Here is a 21,582-nt window from a genome sequence, read left to right as displayed (position 1 = left end):
ACAGAAAACTACTTGAAATATAAGATACTTATGCAGCTCTTTTCTTCCTGAAGGGGAATTGGAGTTCAAGTTGAGCCTTCATACTCGTCAAATGCCTTAGCTGGCGGCTAGACTGTGATCTCATGGTTTGTTTTGGTTTTGGATATCTGAGAGAAAGCTGACTCCTTTTGCAGAAAACAGCATATCTTCAGGTCCAGTTATACACCTAAGATTTCAACATGATGGACAGGCCCTCTAACTCTAACTCTGGACTTCTGTTAGCCAAAGTGTCCACTGGAGGGGGAGCTGGAGCCAGTTACCTTTGTGCTGTTAACTTTCTCTCTGTCACTTTCCTGAATGCACACACACACACTGCAGATACAGAGTCCAAGATTTATGGCTCTTTTTATTAATAATAAATCAGTCCAAAACATGCTAGTGGCAGAACCAGCTGATTTTGGTAACAGAGACAAAAACCAGGAAAATGCTTGAAGGAATGCCAGCTAGCACTCCAGTGTTCAATCACTTTTTTGGAAAAGATATTAAAACAAAACGCAAAGAAGACAGATAAAGCCCTCGGCTGTTTTGTTAACCTGCCACTTAATTTTTCCAATCTCAGTGACAAAGGGTGTCTGTATCCTGGCTGTCAGGGGCTCCTGACAACTCTGCCTCTTCACCTCAGGAGAACTTACTGTGTGCATTGCAATGATGTCCAAACAATGTCTCAACAACCTCCCAAAAGCAGCCTAACAATGTCCTAACAATGTCTAAACAATGTCCCAACAACATCCAAACAATGTCTCAACAATGTACCAACAACATCCAAAAAGCATCCTAACAATGTCCCAACAATGTCCTAACAGTATCCCAACAAGGTCCAAACAATGTCCCAACAATGTCCTAACAGTATCCCAACAACGTCCCAACAATATCCCAACAACATGACAACGATGTTCTGACATCTCAACAACATCCTAAAAGCATCCTAACAATGTGCAAACAATGTCCTAATAACATCCCTACAACATCCCAATAACCTGTCAACAATGTCCCAGCAGCATCCCAACAACGCTCTAGCAATTTCCCAACAACGTCCTAACAACATCCCAACAACGCTCTAGCAATTTCCAAACAACGTACTAACAACATCCCAACAACACTCTAGCAATTTCCCAACAACGTCCCAACAACATCCTAATGATGTCCCTCCCAGACCCTCTTATGGCCTCAGGAGGCTGCAGGGTGCTCACCTGTAAATCAGCCGAGGGAATCACTTCTGCACATCCTCCCCAGAGAAACCTCACGTTATTGGAAATGTGGCCAGATTCTCCTGTCCATCTGTTTTTCATTCAAATCTTTAAGTCTCTAATATTCTAACAATACCGTGCCATGCTTCAGTGTACTGTGGAGAAGCACTTGTGGGTGGATTTAACAAACTGTCTGTAATGCCATCAATGCCCAGGGTAGCTGAGCCGGACATAATTAAGACGTGCTTCAAAAACAATTAGCAACAGCGGGTGTTAGGACATCGATCTGGCAGCATGCCATGGAGTCAACGTAGCAGGATTCTTTCATCTACAGTTCTCCCACGTATACTATTCGAAAAAACAACTCTGAAATGGTTCCTTGGCCTATCTCCATGAGCCCCTTTTCCAACAGAAGAACCTTACAGAAACATTTAGGCGGAAGTATCAGTAGCCTACTGGTCAAATGCAATATTTGCAAGAATCGACCAAGCACCATTTTTAAAAGTCAGCAACAGAAAAACATTTTGCAGCAGCTAGTGAGCAAGCAAGTCTTCAATGGAAAAAAAAACCGGACAAAATCATGGACCAATAAAGAGAAGCACGCTTCTGGGTCCTTCTGGAAACCTTTCTTTCTTCTGAGAGTGTTCCTGAGGTTCCCTAGTCTGTGTCTCCCTGTGTATAATTTCACAAAAGAGCTGCATAGAATACAGCAACCTAATAAGGGCAGATAACAGTGTGTTTGCGTTTGTGTCTGTGACTATCTCAGCTCTTGTGAGCCGATTCATTTTATTTTCCTTAGTTTGCCAAAGAACACTGTGCTGAGACAAGCTGCTGGAAAATAAAGATGTGAGGCTTGTTGGCAACTGTAGCCCCTCTCAAATAACTTTCATTGCAGGTTTTCATCTATCGGTATTAATTATTTATATACACAGTACTGTGCAAGAGTCTTAGGTACATTTAAAATGAAATCTGTAAAGCAAAGGGGCTTTTAAAAAAGAATTAAATCAACAGTTTTAAATATCAAAATATGTAACAAAAAACTAATCTGTTGTGACTTTGCTTGTAAAACTGCACCAATTCTCTTAGGTACACTGACCTGTAGTTTTATTTAAAAATGTTAAAATATTGGAGAACTGAAAAATTATTTATCGATGACTTAATATGTTACTGTATTCAACAAAATTAAAATATTTCAGTGTAACATAGACTTTTCTCTTTTTCTGCTGACACCCTTATTCATAAAAACAAAAAATAAATATAAAAATATGTAAGACCAAATTTATATATTTTAGATGCCTAAGACACAGTACTGCATGTAAAGCAATATGTATCATCATAAAATACAACATCAACATTGAATTGAGCACACATAGCCCAAAAATGCCCAATAGTACAGGGGAGGCCAGTGGCCACCCGACAACCAACACAACAGCCAGACGTTGTCACATCCCTTGGCAACAGCGACCTCCTCTAGCGTCATCAGAACATTCCGGGAGAAATACTGAATCAAAACAGTTTGGATATACAGTAACTCATTTTAAGTCAGAGAGGGCAAAAAGTATGAAAATTAGGGAATAAGAGATTGAGGAGCAACAAAGAGAAATGGGGAGGCCAGCTTTTGTGAGGCCAGGGCAGACTGCCCAGTACTCACATAAATAAACCCTAGAACTCCTACAATGTTCTGCTGATATTGATCGTCTCTCACTGTTTGTCTGTCAGAGAGTAGCCCTATGTGTGCTATTACCATCGTAAATATTTCAACATTTCCAGACTACTTTTATTTTTTAAGTACACCTTGCTGTTGAGAGTATTATTGTGCATGTGAGAATATACACTCAGTGAGCACTTTATTAGGTACATCTACTGCTGTAGCCTATCCACTTAAAGTTATGATGTGTTGTGTGTTCAGAGATGCTCTTCTGCATACCACTGTTGTAATGTGCGGTTATTTGCGTTACTGTCACCTTCCTATCAGCTTTGAACAGTCTGGCCCTTCTCCTCTGGTCTCACTCATTAACAAGGTGTTTCTGTCTGCAGAACTGCTGCTCACTGTTTTGTTTTTGTTTTTTTCACCATTCTTTGCAAACTCTAGAGACTAGTGTGCATGAAAATACTAGGAGATCAGCAGTTTCTGAGATATTCAAACCACCCTGTCTGCCACCAACAATCATTCAACAGTCAAAGTCACTTAGATAAAAATGTTTCCCCATTCTAATGATTGATGTGAACATTAACTGAAGCTCCTGATCCTGACCTGATCTACATGATTGTATGCATTGCACTGCTGCCACAAAATTGGCTGATTAGATAATCACATGAATAAGTTGATGTAATAAAGTTCTGATGAGTGTATACTCAACAATAGGCTAAGCTGTAATGAAAGTAAGCTGTTTTGGACACAGCCCAAGTACCTAACTATTGTTAAACAGGCTTTGAGTACTTAAGCTCTGTTTTGTCATGAAACTGGGAAAATTTGGCTCAGTGTGACTTGGCTCTTAAGTCCCTTTTAAAAAAATTAAAAATATTTCATAATAATTCATTATGTCCCCAAAAATAGACCAGTGTTGTGAAAGCTCACTCTGTGTGGTAATGCCTGAAAGGCTGCTACTCGCTTTTAATTACTTTTACTGAATTATAGACAAGGCTTGACAGCAAAGCCATTTCCCATAAAAATGACGCAATTACTGTGACCTTGTGGCCACTCCTGGTGCATTCATGAGGCATTAAAGGCTGAAAGTGAATTCTTATTAAAGAGAACCTGAAGATGCGTGACCGTGGCAGTGTATCAAGAATCAGTCAGGCCGAGGAGCCGAAATGGCATCAACTTGCCATTGTTTGGGTCACAGCGCCTGTGTTTATTTGTTCAGGTTAGAAGTAACTGTCATTACTGAATCTGCAATTGGCTATGGTCGGTGTATTTTAGAGAGAAAAACACAGCCAACGAGGAGACTTAGGCTGCATACGAAATCACATACTAGGTACTACACACTATATAAAGTATGTATACTATCATTCAGCATACATAAAGCAGCTTTAATACAAGTAAAATGTCAGATGGATCTTTGGAAATACTACGTCATCACAGAAATCTGCCACCAGCATTGATGGCTTCGATGGTGGCAGCTATTGAATGTATCCTTGTGTCAGGAAAACAGGGAAAAACTATATAAATATAACCATTGATTTGAACTACTTTCTGCTAAGCATAGTGAAAGGTAAGACTTATATTTTAATTGTTCAACTCCTTCACCATTTTGGTTTGAACACTACCCTCTTGGTTGCTTGGGTCATTACCTAACATAATGCACTATGGGATACTCATGTCGTTGTTGTGTCCAGTGTTTACATACTGTACCGTGATATTTCAATTAATGTAGTATGACATCCAGGTAGTTTTGGCGCACTATTTTAAGCAACTACGGTTTTCGGACTTACAGTACTAATACTATTTTGACATACTAAATAGTATCAGTACTGTACGTCTGAAACCGAAGTAGTACAAAATAGTATGCAATTTCAGATGCAGCCCATAGTTTAGAGGATTGAGAGGTAGCACGGGTGGAAAGCTCCTCTGCTTGTACTTCACTTGTGACAGTGGCACAAGCAAGCAAGTGCATTGATACCCAAATATTACATTACATTACATTACAAGGCATTTAGCAGACGCTCTTATCCAGAGCAGCGTACAATGAAGTGCAGATCAAACACAGGAAGCATCCTAACAGTGTGAAGAGGACCCGAGAGGACAGTACGGTTCCGAGTCCTAGCGTGACCATACTGATACAATCAGAACCCTTGAAGAATACATACTTACAAGCTAGCATACCACGGTTGGCAGCTAGCATACCCCGAGTACAACAATATAATAGCTAATACAAAACACAAAAATATCTATATATAACTATATAAGTGCCATTATAGTCTATGGCTAATCATGGTGGTGGGGTAGGGAGGGAAAGGTGCAGCTTGAAGAGATGAGTCTTCAGTCTGCGTTTGAAAGAGGTCAGAGACTCTGCCATTCTGACATCCACAGGGATGTCATTCCACCACCGTGGGACCAGGACAGACAGCAGTCATGAGCGAGAAGTGCAGGTGTGGCGAGGGGGAGGTGCCAGACGGCACAAAGTGGCGGAACGGAGGGGTCTTGCGGGTGTATATGTCTTGATAAGCGATTGAATATATACAGGGGCTGATCCCTTAACTGCCTGGCATGCGAGCACCAAAGTTTTAAATTTGATGCGAGCCATAACAGGCAGCCAGTGGAGGTTGCTGAGCAGGGTGGTGACATGTGAATGTCTGGGAACATTGAGTACCAGATGGGCTGCGGCATTCTGGATCAGTTGTTGGGGTCTGATGGCAGATGCTGGAAGGCCAGCCATCAGAGAATTGCAATAGTCCAGGCGGGACAAGACCATTGCTTGGACAAGGAGTGGTGAGGAAGGGTCGGATTCTCTGGATGTTGTACAGGAAGAACCTGCATGCCAGGGTCACCGTAGCAATGTTCTTCGAGAAGGACAGCTCTAATCAGCCGAACCTGCATGTCTTGGGACTGTGGGAGGAAACCGGAGTACCCGGAGGAAATCCACACTAACATGGGGACAACATGCAAACTCCACACAGAGAGGCCCCAGCCGACCGGGATTCGAAGCCAGGACCTCCTTGCTGTGAGGCGGCAGTGCTACCCACTGCACCATCCGTGCCGCCTAGGGTGACGTTGCTAAATGTTAACACAGAGAGCTGACCACAGGAGGTAGAGGGGGAATTGGGCTCTGGGGGCAGGGTCAGGGACTATTCAATAAACCCATGCCACTGCTCTTTGTGAAATTTTTGTGGCCGTTTTAGATACTTAAACCAAGAAAAGAGCACTGATGCTCGTGGCGCTTTAAGCATGCGTAACGTGGCGCCCCACATTCGTCACAATGCCCTCGTCACGGTCGGCCGGTTTGACCTGCCTTTCACCCCCCGTGGTTACTGTCCCCTGGCTCTTAAACAACAGCTCCGAAGCAGCAGGCGAACTTGAGAGGCGCGCAGAAACCGAATCGGGTACACAGGAGGATGGAGGGGGGGGAGGTAGCGTGAGAACAGGCCGGGTTGCCCTTTCGAGCGATGCTAAAAGGTTCTTCCGAGAGAACCGACAGGAAAGAGTGGGAGTGCCTGCAGAACTAACGGCACAGAACCAGAGCAGCTGCGAACAACTGTTCCTTTCTTTTATTGAGAGGCTGAGATATGAAGTGTGTTATGAGTTGCGTAACCATTTGGGAATTACGCTGTAACTATATGCGGGGTTAAGGAACGCGGTCCTCAGTGTGCTGTAGCGGGAAGGGCAGACTGTCTTCTGCAGCATGGTCTGGGGTCTCGGGGGGGTGGTGCTGTGGATATGTGTCATTGATCACAGCTAGTCAGCAAGGACAGTTGCGGGCGGGGGGCACTGCTGGAAGGTGCCTCGCAACCCTAAAGCTTTGCGTGAGTTTTACGAGTGTCTGGGTGAGGGGGCAGGAGGGGGTCAACGGGTGAAGGGTTTACCCTGACCGCCTGACCACAGAAGGTATTACAACTGTTATTTACTGTATGACGCAGCCTGATTTATGATACACATTTTGTACTATCTTCTATTTTATTGTTCATCGTTTATCTTTTTTATTGACAGAACAAGGTTTTCATTTTTAAATATTATACCCTGGTGTATTTACAGAGCCGTTCATGTAAATGGCCATGTTCAAAGGCACAGTCAGCACCAGCGATGGGAATCAATCCAGAAACCCCCTGCTCGAAAGGCAAGGCCCTAAATCAACAGGAAATGATGATTCTGGCACTAATTGAAGGGGGACAATATAGATAAAAGGGGCCGGCCAACTGGGACCACAAAGGAACTGCTGAGACATAACTTTCAGCACTACTATTCTCATCATCAATCATAGCTCTTAAACATGTCCGAGAGAAATATCAACATCAATCACAGTTCTTACACTGTCAGAGAGTAATCTTAGGACCAATCACAGCTCTTACACTGTCAGAGAGTAATCTCAGGAACAATCACAGCTCTTACACTGTCAGAGAATAATCTTAGGACCAATCACAGCTCTTACACTGTCAGAGAGTCATCTCAGGACCAATCACAGCTCTTTCCCTGTCAGAGAGGAACCTCAGCACCAATCACATCTCTTACCCTGTCAGAGAGGAACCTCAGGACCAATCACATCTCTTACCCTGTCAGAGAGGAACCTCAGCACCAATCACATCTCTTACCCTGTCAGAGAGGAACCTCAGCACCAATCACAGCTCTTACAGTGTCAGAGGGTAATCTCCGGAGCTATCACAGCTCTTACAGTGTCAGAGAGGAACCTCAGCACCAATCACATCTCTTACCCTGTCAGAGAGGAACCTCAGCACCAATCACAGCTCTTACAGTGTCAGAGGGTAATCTCCGGACCTATCACAGCTCTTACACTGTCAGAGAGGAACCTCAGCACCAATCACATCTCTTACCCTGTCAGAGAGGAGCCTCAGCACCAATCACATCTCTTACCCTGTCAGAGAGGAGCCTCAGCACCAATCACAGCTCTCACACTGTCATACCCCTTTCACACGGAAAACCCAGGATATACACAAGATATTGAACCTGGGATTGACCCGCATTTGACCCATTCACTCTGCACGATAGTCCTGGGAATTAATCTGTAGGCTATAAGTCCGAGGCCCACCCAAAACAGTCCAAGGTTATTGAAAAAACATCACAAAACCCATTATAATAAGCTGAGTACTTCACATTTTAGTAATTGCAGTGTCAATCAGCAGCCAATTTAGCAGCCGCAGACACAACAGTGGGACTTTTAGACAATCAACAACACAATTACTATAACCGGTGCTCAAACGCACCAAAAGCAGCACTATCTGCAGATGAGCCTGACATTTCCCTCTTTTTCCCATGGGGAAAGTTCAGAGCTGGAGGTGCAGCTCAGAATGAGGCGGTTGTGTGGAGGATGGCTTAACAGCTCAGTGTTAATGGAGGCTTCACTGGGTCACCTGCACCATGGGAACACAGCACATCTGCATTTAGCCAGACTCCAGGAGAGCCGAGAGGAGAGGAGAAAAGATAGGAGAGCAAAAAGGAGAGGAGTAAAGAGAGGAGAGCAGAGAGGAGAGGAGTAAAGAGAGGAGAGCAGAGAGGAGAGGAGTAAAGAGAGGAGAGCAGAGAGGAGAGGAGTAAAGAGGAGAGCAGAGAGGGGAGGAGTAAAGAGAGAAGAGCAGAGAGGGGGAGGGAGAGGAAAGGAGTAAAGAAGAGAGGAGAGGAGGGAAGTAAAGAGAGGAGTGCAGAGAGGACTAAAGATGACGTTGGCTCAGGGGCGACATTGGCTCAGGCTGTAAGAGCAGTCGCCTGGCAGGGTTGCTGGTTCGATCCCACCCTGGTTGTGTCGAAGTGTCCCTGAACAAGACACCTAACCCCAAAATGCTACTGACGAGCTGGTTGGTGGCTTGCATGGCAGCCAATCGCCGTTGGTGTGTGTATGAATGGGAGAATGAGAAGCTTCAATTATACAGCACTTTGGATTAAGGCGCTATATAAATGCCAACCATTTACCATTTAAAGAGAGAAGAGAGGAAGGGAGTAAAGAGAGGAGAGGAGAGAGGAGGGGAGTAAAAGGGGGAGCAGAGAAGAGAGGAGTAAAGAGAGGAGAGCAGAGGGGAGGGGAGAAGAATCAGTGGCTCTTTCCATTGAGACTGATGCAAAAGTGATTGTGGCAGCAAAATACTTATGGGAAGGGTGAGAAAGACTAAAAGCAAAATTAGACTGCATTAAGAGTCTGAGGAGAGGAACAAGAGAAAGAGAGAGAGAGACAGAGGCAGGGAGAGAGAGAGTCGCAGGGGAGCTGTTTCTAATTGCAGCCTTGTTTGATCTCATTGCGAGAGACCCAGGCTATTTCCACCGCTGTATAATCACGGCCCACTAACTGGATCAAATTAGCCACTCGCGCGACTGGTGAGAAGTTAAAGAGTGATCACGCAGACTGACAAAGGCTTTTTAACCGCAACCTTTTCTGCATACGGTTTGCCTTTTTAGCCTTTGTACTCCCATTTTGAGTGCCTCGGATCTTAGAGCACAATTTACAGTTCAATTGATTATGGTGTCTTCTTCCCACATCTTGGCAAACTGCCTTTTTTTGCAATTTGGTGTTTATTTATGTAGTTTCTGTTAATTAAAGTGAATTAAGTAACACTTCCAGCCCGAATGTATAATTAGGTTACTGAAAGCTGCAGCAGTGGTGAGGAAATTCATAGAAAGTTAGTAGAAGCAGGTTACTGACCCAGGAAGATATATGATGGTACACCCAAATGATTTGCAGAAAATGCATACCGGACATTAAGAGACATTTAGTAGATAATTATAAAACTATACAGTGTAAACATATTTACTCAATAAAGACGCATGTGCATCAAATCAATACGCCTGCATAATTAAATGCATATTTTAATATGTCAGTTAGTTCTCTGTTATTTTGTGGCTGTCTTAAAATAGTGAAAAGCAATAAAGTTGTCCTATAAAGCTGCCAGTATGGAGAAATTGACTTTTATTAGCAGTGCTAATCATTGACAGCTGAGTTGACAATTCACAGCCAGTGCAGAGGGGACAGTTTCCCACAGAGAAGGCCAGCGCTGTATCCTATTATGTCACTGCTGCCGTTCTGCTGCCATCTCAGGGATGAGCCACTCACGGTTCGGGACCTGAGACCCGCTGGTTTTCCACCCTCCCTTTACCTGGGAGTCAGGTGTGAAGACAGTCTGGCCAATCACGAGCACTACTTACCCCGAATAAAAGAAAACCAGGGTTGGATTAAAATCCTTCATTGTACCCCATGGGGTCATTTGTCCTCTGTATTTAACCCATCCTAGTTACTTAGGAGCAGTGGGCAGCCACAGTGCTGCGCCCAAGGACCAGTTCTGAGGCCAGTGCCTTGGTCAGGGGCAATGGCAGAAACACACTACACTAAAATGCATGTCTTTGAGTGAGGGAGGAAATCAGAGTGCCTGGTGTGGACCCACAGGAATACTGGAAGAACAGGCAAACTCCACAGAGAGAGGATCTGGCTGGCCAGGATTCAAACACAGAACCCCCTTCTTGCAAGGCAACACTGCTAACCACTACACCACCGTGCCACCATCGGAGGGCAGGAGTCGCTAAACCTTCCGAGCTGCCCCGGTTTTCCCAGCAGGAGACGCCATGGCCCCAGTCCGGCTCTCCTGTTCATTGTACATGGGAGCCATCATCCCAAAGCCCCCTCATCTAACCCAAAACATAACCTTAACCCCAAACCTTAGCCCCCTTCCGCAGCCCTCTGTTGCCTTCAACAAGTCTCGAGGGGTAAAGCCCACAGCACAGACTCCTGACTCCCGGTCTGGTTCCTACAGCCTCAGTGCCAACAACAGGAGACGAATGAAGATGGCAGGAGCGTGTGATGCGGAAGGGGGCAGCGAAACACGGCTAAAAATAAACCCAATTATCCACCTCTTTTTCTGTACTTTTTCATCCGAATCCCTCTGCGCAGTGGGGTCACTCCACTGCACTCTTCTTTTCCTCTCTGCCCTTCTCCAGCTCCCCACAACACCCCCCGAAAGCGGCTGAATCTTATCAGCACTTACCCCTCTGAGATGGGCAAAAATACATCAACATGAATTTTTAAACAAAACACAAAATACCCCAGACATAAAACTAAGGACGTGAAAATAAATGATGAAAAAAGATCTGAAGCAGGGAGAGTGTTTTTGAAATCTTTCAGTCCGCTTTTATGCCAAAACGAGAAGAAAAAAGCATCTGCTAATCAATAATTTATTGCTGTAGGGTTTGAAATGACTTTTGAACATTACATTATTTATTTGCTTTGAAAGTGCCCTATACTGATCAACTTAACTACCTCATTCTTTTAATCATATTATCCGATTATATAGCTAGATATTTCGCTGAAGCGTACTCTGGATAGAGACCCAAGTTTAAGCCAACTACATAAGAACGGCCCGCAGTTATTGTGGTATATTGTGAGCCCTTGTTCTACATGGGTGTCCTCCATTACAACTTTGTTTGTGTCAAAAGGCAGGCCAAAGGCATATATTTGTTAAGAAACACAAGGAACAAGCTGAATCTCCAAGGAGAAAAGAAAACGAAAAAGATAATCATCTTGTTTTTGGGCCTGTAATTTGGTTGGCAAACGGGCGGCCAAGGGGTTCCGCAAGTCCAGAGACCGCAGAACCACATGTGTATAGTTACATGTGCTTTAATGTACTTTTTAAAGGTTTTGGCCAATAAAAATGACGAGTGTGAAGGCCCTGCTCTTCCTGAGTTGATTAGCAAACTGGCAAAAACTCACCCATCTGTCACGCAAAACCCACAATGCACAACGCGGACCGAACCGGCTCAACACGAATCCACACAAGGACATGACGCATACATAAGACAGCTGGGCCTGCTTAGGCATGGTTTACAAGGCCGTCTGAACTGTGACTAATCAGATCAGCTGAGCTATGTTTTGAAACAAGGGGGTTGCAAGTTCCCGGCTTGACATAGTTTGACCAGCTCAAGCTATGTTTTGAAACAGGTTAAACATCTACCAGCTCAGACAAGCTACCAGCACTGTCTGGTTGACCAGTTCATACCCAACTAGATCAGCTTATGACCAGCTCCGTTTTCAAGCTGGCATAGCCGGGCTTAGCATCCAGCCATTGGTCAATCACCAATGAAGTGCGGAAGCAGAGGACTTCCCAAATAGTAGTGTCAGAGGTTACCACTCTTAACGGCAGGCCCCAAATATCAACATGCAAAGTTAAGCAAAACTTCTCAGGAGGATCCAGCACAGTGCTACGAGAACAGGCTTCTCGGAGGCCAGGATGGCTTTGGCTAACAGTACCACTGGCTTGAACCAGTGGCCTAAGAAGGCAGCTTACATTCACTGCCACACTGGACAGATAAGGAGGTGGTCGGAAAACCTATTTCAAGAGTTTGGTGGGGAACTTGTAAAGATGAGGGAAGGGAATGTAGTCTACACGAATGGCCCATGTCCACCTTTGTCAACGCGTAATGTGCAGCGGGTGATAGCAGACGAGGCAGGAAGTGACCACAGCCATGCCACAATTTGCAGACTAAAAGGGCAGTCTGTCTAAAAGTAGCCCTGGTCCCTTCACTGGGCCAGATGTGAGTACAGGAGGACAAAGGAGATAGGGCTGCAGCTGTGTTCAAAATAAAAAGGTTTAATGTTGATGTTCCAGATTTATTTGTGACTACAAGAGTATTCTGTAGGCCTGTGTTGAATTAAATTAATTATTTTCCTAAAGCACACACCATGCAAGTCTTCTGAGGCACACCAAGAGGATCTGCCAAAGGACAGTGGGAATAGGATGGCCAAACCTTGACCTCACCACCGTACTTCCCTATGGCTGTCCTTTTCATCAAAGCTAAATCTGCAGCTTTTACACTTAATAATAATAATAATAATAATAATAATAAATGCAATTTATATAGTGGCTTTCACAAACCCAAGGACACTTGATCCATCAGATCTAGTTAAACACGACTAGTTTCACACTTTCAGCAGGATAGTGGACTGCACCGACAGTGCAGCTGAGTCTAGTACTACATCCATTTGAAATGAGTGCAAATGAATTCCTCCTTTAGAGTGCCATTTTCTATTCCTATCTGAAAATGAATGTACCATAATGGGGTGTGTGAAAAACAAGATTCCGCCGTCTGACAGACTTCCATGTCTTATTCTTTCCCACTGTCCTTGCAGTGTCCTACCGTTTTGGAGGACACCCTGAGGTTAAACTTAATGGCCAGCTCCAACATCACTGGCTGATATTACATTCATTACATCTTCACAATGCCTTTGGTTTAGACCAGTGGTCTTCACTCCTGGTCCAGGAGAGCCACAGGGTGTTGACCTGCTGAAGTTATGTAATCCTGTTCAATGCTTCAAACTTGTATGCTTTAAGGCAGACAAATGAAAAATATATTCCTTTAAAAAGCACATTTGATAACATAAAGGTTCACTCTTTAGGATGGAGCATCTGTGCCTTGTCCATATGAAGAGACATTCAAGAAATTCCTCTGGATTCAGTACCAGATAAAACAACTCTTGGATCACATAAAAAGGGACAGCAGATGAAAAGAGGTCTTCTATCTACATTTCCACACGGAGTAATGAGGTCTTTTCACCATGAATGGGCTTGTGCATGTGTCTGCTCCTCAAGGAGTTAAGAAGGCTGCCAGATCCTCTTCTTCAAGGGCAACTGTAACCATGGGACACATATAAAAACAGCAACAGAACCTGGGCTGATAACAATTAGGACAAGTTAACCACGAGAATATATTGGTCAAATCCAAAACATTTTCTTCACAAAACTGTGGGAAAGAGTGGGGAGCCAATCTAATTGCAACTTTGAAACAAGAGCATCTGCTCAATGACCTATTCATAAAACATAATAACGATGATGAAATCATATAAGAGATTTTACAAGAGATTAATTAGACTCAGAAGATCATGTGCCTGAAAGAAATAGAAATGTACAGAGGTTGTAATGCATTTTATCTTGTTTTAGCCAAAAATGAAACATCTCAAATGTCGAATGCATCAGATTTTGTGAACGCCCAGTCCTCCTCCTGCATCTTTTACTTCCTGCATCATTGAAATCATGATGGATGTCAGGCACATTATTGGCATCCAGTAGGAAGGCATAATTCTCAATGATGGGAAAGTTTTAAAAAACATTTTCCCCTTCTGAAGTTAATGTTATGCAAGCAATAAATATATTTAGTTTCCTTTGACTTGGGAGCTTTGTCAAAATTAAATATGTAAATGGAATAATGTAAATTATTAAACAAACTTAGATGTGAAGTTCCACATCTTATTGAATAAATGTGACTTCAAACCCGAAAACAACAAGCAGAGGAAGGCCAGAAACGATTTCTGGGACATGAACCAGAGAATAAAGAAACAAACGGACATTTGAGGGCACAACCTAATTACACCTCTGTTTTCTCCTTCCTTCCTTCTGCTGCTGCACCAAGGCTGTACATCTGCCATTGGTGGTTATAGCCACCCAATGAGCAGGTGCCATTTAAGTGTAATTTAAACTAAAGCAATAGGTTGAAATGGCAGTTAGGCCTTCCAAAATTGTAGAAAAATGGGATATAAAAGGATTTTTGAAAAAGGTGGGGCACTGAAATGTTCAAACACAAATGCACCAAAAAATACCTCTTCCTGAAGAGGGAGTGAAAACCCTTTGGAGCTTGAGCTAATTTGAATGTAGAAAGAATACCTCTCTCATTCAATAGACTTGCCAGTTTTTCACCTGGAGGACGCCTGAACCAAGGGTTGCAGGCAGGCAATATTTTAGCAGCTCGATATACTAAGCAAAAGTCTAAATAAGCAGTCTGTGTAACATATCTGTATTTGACCATTTTTCTTAGTATGGAATATGAAGCAAAACAATTTAGTTGTGTGGAATTCTGATGGCTGAACTGTCAGGAGCTCACTAGATAACTATACTAAGTAAACTATGTTTGTGTCATTTAATATTTGCAATGTCTAAATATGATTTCCCCAGTATTGGAAATACACTCCTACGGCATAGACTGCCGAACTGAATGTATACTTCAAGTGAGATCCCAGAAACATGGCAGCCATCAATAACATCATGAACTGAGCACTCATGTGTAGTCCACATATATACTGTAAATACTGTAAATTTCTTATGGGAGCAACCAGCAGGTCCAGATAATTTGCTCATGGTGGTGCTGCCACCATGTTGGCAAATGTTGTGAGACATGGACTTCATGCACCACATAGAAGTAACTAATGCCATACATAACTTCTACTTATGAAAATAGTAAAGCTAGTGGGCTCAATTATGGAAAACACACAGCACACATTAAGAAAGAAAGAAAGTGCGAAATCATACTTGTTCATTTTCCATGTTAATTACTCATGTACTCATGGCACGATATCACAGCTTTTCTAGCAGAGGTGTGGGAAATCCCATTCTGTAAGGGCCATCTGTTCCTGCATTTTATGCCAACTTCTGCTCTTAAATATTGAATGGACCCATTCCTTTACATGACCTGAAATTTTAGCCACATGTATAGATAAGCTTGATGACAGGCAAATATTAATGTGCCTTGACAAAGCATCTTTCCACAGTATAATCTCGGGGTGCCCCTGCTAAGGTGCATCAGGATAACTAATTGAGCCAAGGAAAATGGCAGAAACAAAAACCTACATATACTTACACCGGGGGCTCCCCTCCCCTGTTTTAGTGGAAGGGTAACTTGCCTTTCAGACAAAAGAAACAGGCAGACCTGCAAATACATATAGAAACAAACCTTAAACCTTGATTTAATAGAATAAATCATTGAAAGTAGCAGTGTCATGGTTTTGCCAGAGCATACATATTGTGACCATGTGTAGACCTACATATAGGAAAGCAATGGAAAGGGCTGTTGGATTGACAAAATTAGGGATCAAAAGAGGACAAAATAGGAGAGACATTAGGAGAGTACAAATCGCCCTTCAGCCAAAAGAGAGAAGTTTTCTAAAATATAAAGGTGATGAAGAGCCTAATCTGCTAAGGCTGAGCCATTAATAGCCAGCTGAAATTTATAATCAGGAAATTAGGAAATATATTTTGTTGAAAGTATGTTTAATACAGAAATGTAATTCCTGAAATTACATGTCCTGTTCATGCCTTAATGGAAATACAATATATAGGTAGACACAGTCTATCCACTATTTTGTAGAGCCTTTCTCCAGTGCTTCTCAAGAACTTAATATTATAGTTGTCCATTGAATATGATATGAAATGAAAAATTCCATTCAACACATAGGCCTCATTGACGTCTCGGCTTATTTCAGATGAACGAGCTTGGCCACTGTGGGCAGGTGGTGAGCCCTGCTGTCTGATGATGTACTGCTGCTCTCACAAGTTCAGTTAGAGGAGAACCAGATCCATCTGAGAGATTTGTCAATGGGGGGAGTCAGAGAGGGGTCAAAGTTACTACTCTATCACCTCTCCAAAATCCCTCCTCCTCTACAAAACTCATTGTACCACAGCAGTCAGTCAAAAACTGCAGAAAGAGAGAAACATAGAGAGAGGGAGATCAACACTCGGATCCCCTTTATTGCTTCATCAGTTCAGTTCCTCTATATCAGTTTCATGCTGCCATCTACGCCAAAAAAACGGAAAAAACAAACCAAACATGAGAACAGAAAAAGTAAACAGCAAGATACTTTGCTCATCACCAACATAATTAATCAACAGATTCACAGAACAGATGTTATTCTGTATATGCCACCTATTCTTGCATTTACACAACTATTTATCAGCATATTAAACATGAATGTGGCTCCTATCAGGAGCTGTAGCCACATTACTGTACCAGCTTGGCCTGTATCGGCCATTTTGTTGCGCTTGCCTGTTTGTCATACTATATGCCCTCCTGTGCTTGCATGTATTTTACACTGCATGCAGACTAGCACTTGTTGAAGACAACCTGATCCAGTTCCAATTTGACCAATAAAAATTAAAAAAACCCTGAAAAGAGGGGAGTCTGGTCCTCTTTCTACTACAGAAAACACAATATGCCATAATGCTGGGTTCATGGCAGTGGAGATTAACAGCTAGTGGATATTATCCCATGGAGGTCAATCCAGAGCAGGTTCAATTCAATTCAGTTCAATGAAATTTTATTTGTAGAGCGCTTTTTTACAAAGGGCACTGCCATAAAGCAGCTTTACAGAGATCTGGGCCCGAAGCCCACAAGAGCATGCCTAGGGTGACAGTGGCAAGGAAAAACTCCCTGGCTGGTAACAGGAAGAAACCTCAAGCAGAACCTGACTCACAGGGGGAAGCCCATCTGCTGCTGTCAGGCACCGGTTAATTGGAAAATAGCTGATTACATGATAAATGTACAATAAAGAGGAAAATAAGAGTGCATAAATGTTAATGAGAATGTGAAACTGAAGCCCAGCAGCATGTGCAGGAAAGCCAATGGGGGGCATTAACAATGTTAGCAACTCTCTCTGCCTGGCAGACCCTTGACATCTAAAGAGGTCCCAGCTGTAAAATCCAGCTATGTTAGCATGACCAGCATGAAAACTCAGCCGATCTTGCCAGTCATAAGGTGTTCTAGCTGGGCAGGAGCTGGTCAACCAGCTAGTGCTGGTAGCTTGTACCAGGTCAACCAGCTACCAGCTGTTTCAAAACATAGCTTGAGCTGGTCAAACTATATCAAGTTGGGAGCTGGTCTGATCTGGTCAAACAGCTAAACCATGCTGAGCCGGGTGCTGGCCTCGTCATCCAGCTACCAGCTGTTTCAAAACCTACCGTGGGTTGGGGTGTCTCGGTGGCGCAGCCTGTAGAGCACTGAAGGCATGCTCATTGCGAGCCGTGATGTCGGCGGTTCGAATCCGACCGTCTGACATTTGTCGCATGTCTTCCCCTCTCTCTCGCTCCCATTCTTCCTGTCTCTCTATACTATATACTGTCCAATAAAGCTGAAAAAGGCCTAAAAAATATCTTTAAAAAAAAAAAACCTAGCTTGGGCTCTTTTTTCAGCAGGGGTGCCCTGAGCTTCTTTGCAGTGTCCCCCATTTTGAGATTAGTTCAACAGAATGGTCCCACCTCTTAGACCATCTGGGTAAAGACCTTACAGAAGTAAAGACGAAAGGGCAAGCTGGAGCAGTCCTGCACCAACCGGCTCAGACCAGGGTCATTTACGTAATTGTTTTGGATTCAAATACTTGTCTGTGTTTGATTGATCTTGCCTGGTGCAATTAAAACAACTCAGAAGGGCTTTCACCAGACAAGCTCAGTAAAGCATAGAATAGTATTGAATCCAAAACAATTCCTGTACATACCTGTATTCGACCTAGGTCTGATCAGGCTGGGGCACCTCCAATGAAGGGAAAGAGAGAGAAAGATGAGAGAGTGAAAGAGAAGAATATAGGAAGGGTCAAAGGCAGATCACGGTGCTACTCATCATTGCTTCTGAAAGCACAGGGGCAGCTGAACAGCATGCTGCTTCACTGACATCGTGACAAAATAACCTGAACAAACTGCGCCATTTTTGAGTTCGCATGACAAAGTGTCATTTTCAGTTAGAATTTTTCTGACTTGGTTTGTGAAGTATGTTTCTATTTGCAGCATGTGTTATTCATTCAGCTTCACCTGGCGCCAGAGAAATCTGGTATCCTGCTCCACCAACTTCCTGAACTGCATTGCCATTCAGACAGGGGTCAGATATTACATAGACAGGTGGTATGTTTCTGGAATTGTACAGTATGTTAGGTCATTTTTTGTTCAATCTTTCCAATTTCAAAGGATGTATGCCTTCATAAAAAATAATGCACTTTGACAGACTCAACACAATAGCAATGAATAAAAGCCAGTCATGCAGTAAGCTCAATTCCATATTGCCTACCTGCATTCCTCAGCTTTAGATTGATTGATTGACAAACTTTATTAATCTTAAAATTTGCTTAGCCACAGCAATAAAAACAATCCCTGCTGTAATATCCAGCTACAGTGCTTCCATGACAACAAAATCTGGCCATTTCAGGCGCCAAACCTCAATTAAATCTAAAACCTATGGGCTGAACTGAGAGCAGTTAAAAAGTGCAAACCCAAGAATGTGTAGGATCATGCAAGGATCTGCATAGAGGAATGGTCCAAAACCAATCCAAATGTGTTCCTTAACCTTGTCAAGCATTACAGGAAAACACTCCATGCTGTTATCCTTGCTAGAGGTGGATGCACCAAGTAATAAACCAGGGGTGCCAATAAATATGGAATCTTTACTTGTGGGAAATCTATTTTTATTAAATCAATGTTGGATTTTGGCCATGGCAACATTAATAAAGTACAGTATTTTTCACATGTTCAGCATTTTGAGTTTATCTCAGTCATCATATTGCTTATTTTTTGAAGTATGTTCTGTTCATTGCCATTCAGGGGTGCCAATAATTCTTGATCTCATTGTATGTCAACTTGACCAGCTTTAAAATTGAGCTGGCCAAGCTGGTCATTAGCTGGTCTAGTTAGGTCTGAGCTGGTAGCTGGTCTATCCATGGTCAAGCCATGTCAAGCTGGGAGCTGGTCTGAACTGGTCAAAACTTATCTTGAGCTGTTTATTTCAGCAGGGATAGCATATACCCCACAGTATCCTGTACTTATCCACCACCAGATCCTCTTCACGTCCATCTGCAGGCCCTGCTCCACTCTCCTTCCAAAGCAGCATTCAGGGAGAGGTGCTACAAATAAGGCCTAAATGTGAGCCTGATAACAGATGACATCACTGAGCCTTGTCTTGGAAAGCTGTCATGCTCACGGTTATGTTTTCCCACTTTCCTTCAAATCCACCCTGAATCATGGTCTCCTTCCCGCACTCCCTTCCAGTAACTCAGGCCCTGAGACAAAGAACAAGTTGTTCCGATTCAAGACAGGCAAGATATGCAGGCCCACTGAGAAATAAAACATTTACCCACCTGTAAACAGAAAGTAAGCAACTGGGAGTCAATCCTGAGCTTCTGGAGCACAGCTATGAGATCTCAGAGCGCTACAAATGGCACCCTTGTGCCAAGCTTGTGGCTGAGATTAGGATGGAGGGAGGGGGGTCAAGGTTGCTCAGTGTAGTCTCCATCTCAGAGGTTTTCTCTCACTCTCATTCTCTCTCTCTCTCTCTCTCTCTCTCTCTCCCTTAGTGTCCCTTATGACCATTTCTTGTTTTTTATTATTATTTTTTTAACTTGTTTTCTGATTATCTTTGTTTGTTTTTTGGATGGGACTGCAAAAGTAAGTAAGTTTTTTTTTTTACTGATGAAGAACAAAATGCGCTTTTAAAAGTCAAAGAGTGTCTCATCCTCTCTCTCTCTCTCTCTCTCTCTCTCTCTCTCTCTCTCTCTCTCTCTCTCTCTCTCTCTCTCTCTCTCTCCATTGGCATGAGTGACAGCAGGGGACCGCCATCTTATGCTGATGAAACAACTGCCGGAATTAGATTGGATTTAACGCGCCTTTCAGTCTGGAGACTGGAGCAGGGGGAGAGGGCACTCATCCTCTACAGCCTTCTGAACTCCAGTGGGCTTTCAGCACAGGCGAAGAAGGGCAAGCGCTTGTTAAACAAGCCGACTGCAGGACAGCCACACTTTATGAGGGTCAATGAGATGTGGATCGTGAAAAGGGCTGTTTTGGGTCACGTGTGGTTGTGCAACAGGCTTGGCGGTCGAAGCCAAGGTGAGCCCGCAGGGTGGTGCGCGCTCAGAACGGCCATGTTCGCAGCATGTCTGAGCAGCGCGAGAGCGGCTCTGTGGCTGATCTCATTCATTGCTGCGAGCGACGTGTGCGATTGAGACCAGGGAGAGCGGTTGCCTTTGTTTATGCCGCGGAGCTCGGAGTCTGGGATATCATCAGGATCCGTCTCCGAGAGATGATTAATTACCAGCAGGAATCTTTTTTTTTTGTAATACCTTTGGACATATCCAATTCCCACCCTCATTTGCAAAGTCCAATTATCTGCAACTGCAGCAACTACGTACATGCGCAAACCCTGCTGTAGGAAACCATGGTTTTCCTCCGAAACACGTGGTGTCACTAGCTGCTTCTTTTAACAGTAGACAACAGCTATATTTGGGCAGAGTGAAGTTAGAGGAAGACCATGGCTGTGTCTGAAATTATGGTGAATGTAGCAACTGGTCAACTGAGTCAGGTCATGAGAGGAATAGCAGTAAGAAACACCTTCAAACCACAACACTGTTTATTCCTCTCCCTTCTCTGTAAACATGCTGACGTTGAAATGCCATTGGCTGTGGCAATTAGAACCAATTTTAAACCAATCAGCTTGAATTATAGTACAGTTATACAATGTTTTGGTACAGAGTGCTGGGCTGTCAACTGTATACTTTGAAACCCGAATTTAAGGACTATAAACACAGGCAGAGCAATGATAGGAAGGGATTTACAATGGTCTTGTAACAATGTTTTGACAGAAAAATCTTACATATTGTACCTTTAAATCACATATTCGATCTAATTTAACTTGTAGAACAAACTGTGAAACTCTATTAAGCGTATATTAACCACAGACATTATTTTTGGCAGAAAGCAAGATCCCTATGGGTAAAAGCATGTGGAAAAAACTGAGGGAACCCATGGTGGAAGAAACTATCGGGTTTGGCCTAAAAAAGACATGATCACTGTAACACTCTATTTATCCTTTATTTAACCTATCAAGGCTGGGGTGGTGAGGTTTTTTTTTGCATTCATTCCTTTTTTCATGGTACAATTTTCGATCACTATGCTAAAACTCACGGTTCTATTTTTT

General features: G+C 43.3%; 1 protein-coding gene across 2 annotated transcripts in view; it reads right to left on the bottom strand.

Annotated features, from left to right (window-relative positions):
• plxdc1 (plexin domain containing 1) overlaps positions 1 to 21,582 on the bottom strand; it is a 68,385-nt gene that overhangs the window by 41,618 nt on the left and 5,185 nt on the right. The gene's annotated exons all lie outside the window — the stretch shown is intronic.

This window comes from Conger conger, chromosome 2 (genome assembly GCF_963514075.1).
Source record: "Conger conger chromosome 2, fConCon1.1, whole genome shotgun sequence".
In the NCBI taxonomy this organism is placed as follows: Eukaryota; Metazoa; Chordata; class Actinopteri; order Anguilliformes; family Congridae; genus Conger; species Conger conger.
This window is presented reverse-complemented; position numbering and strand designations above follow the sequence as displayed.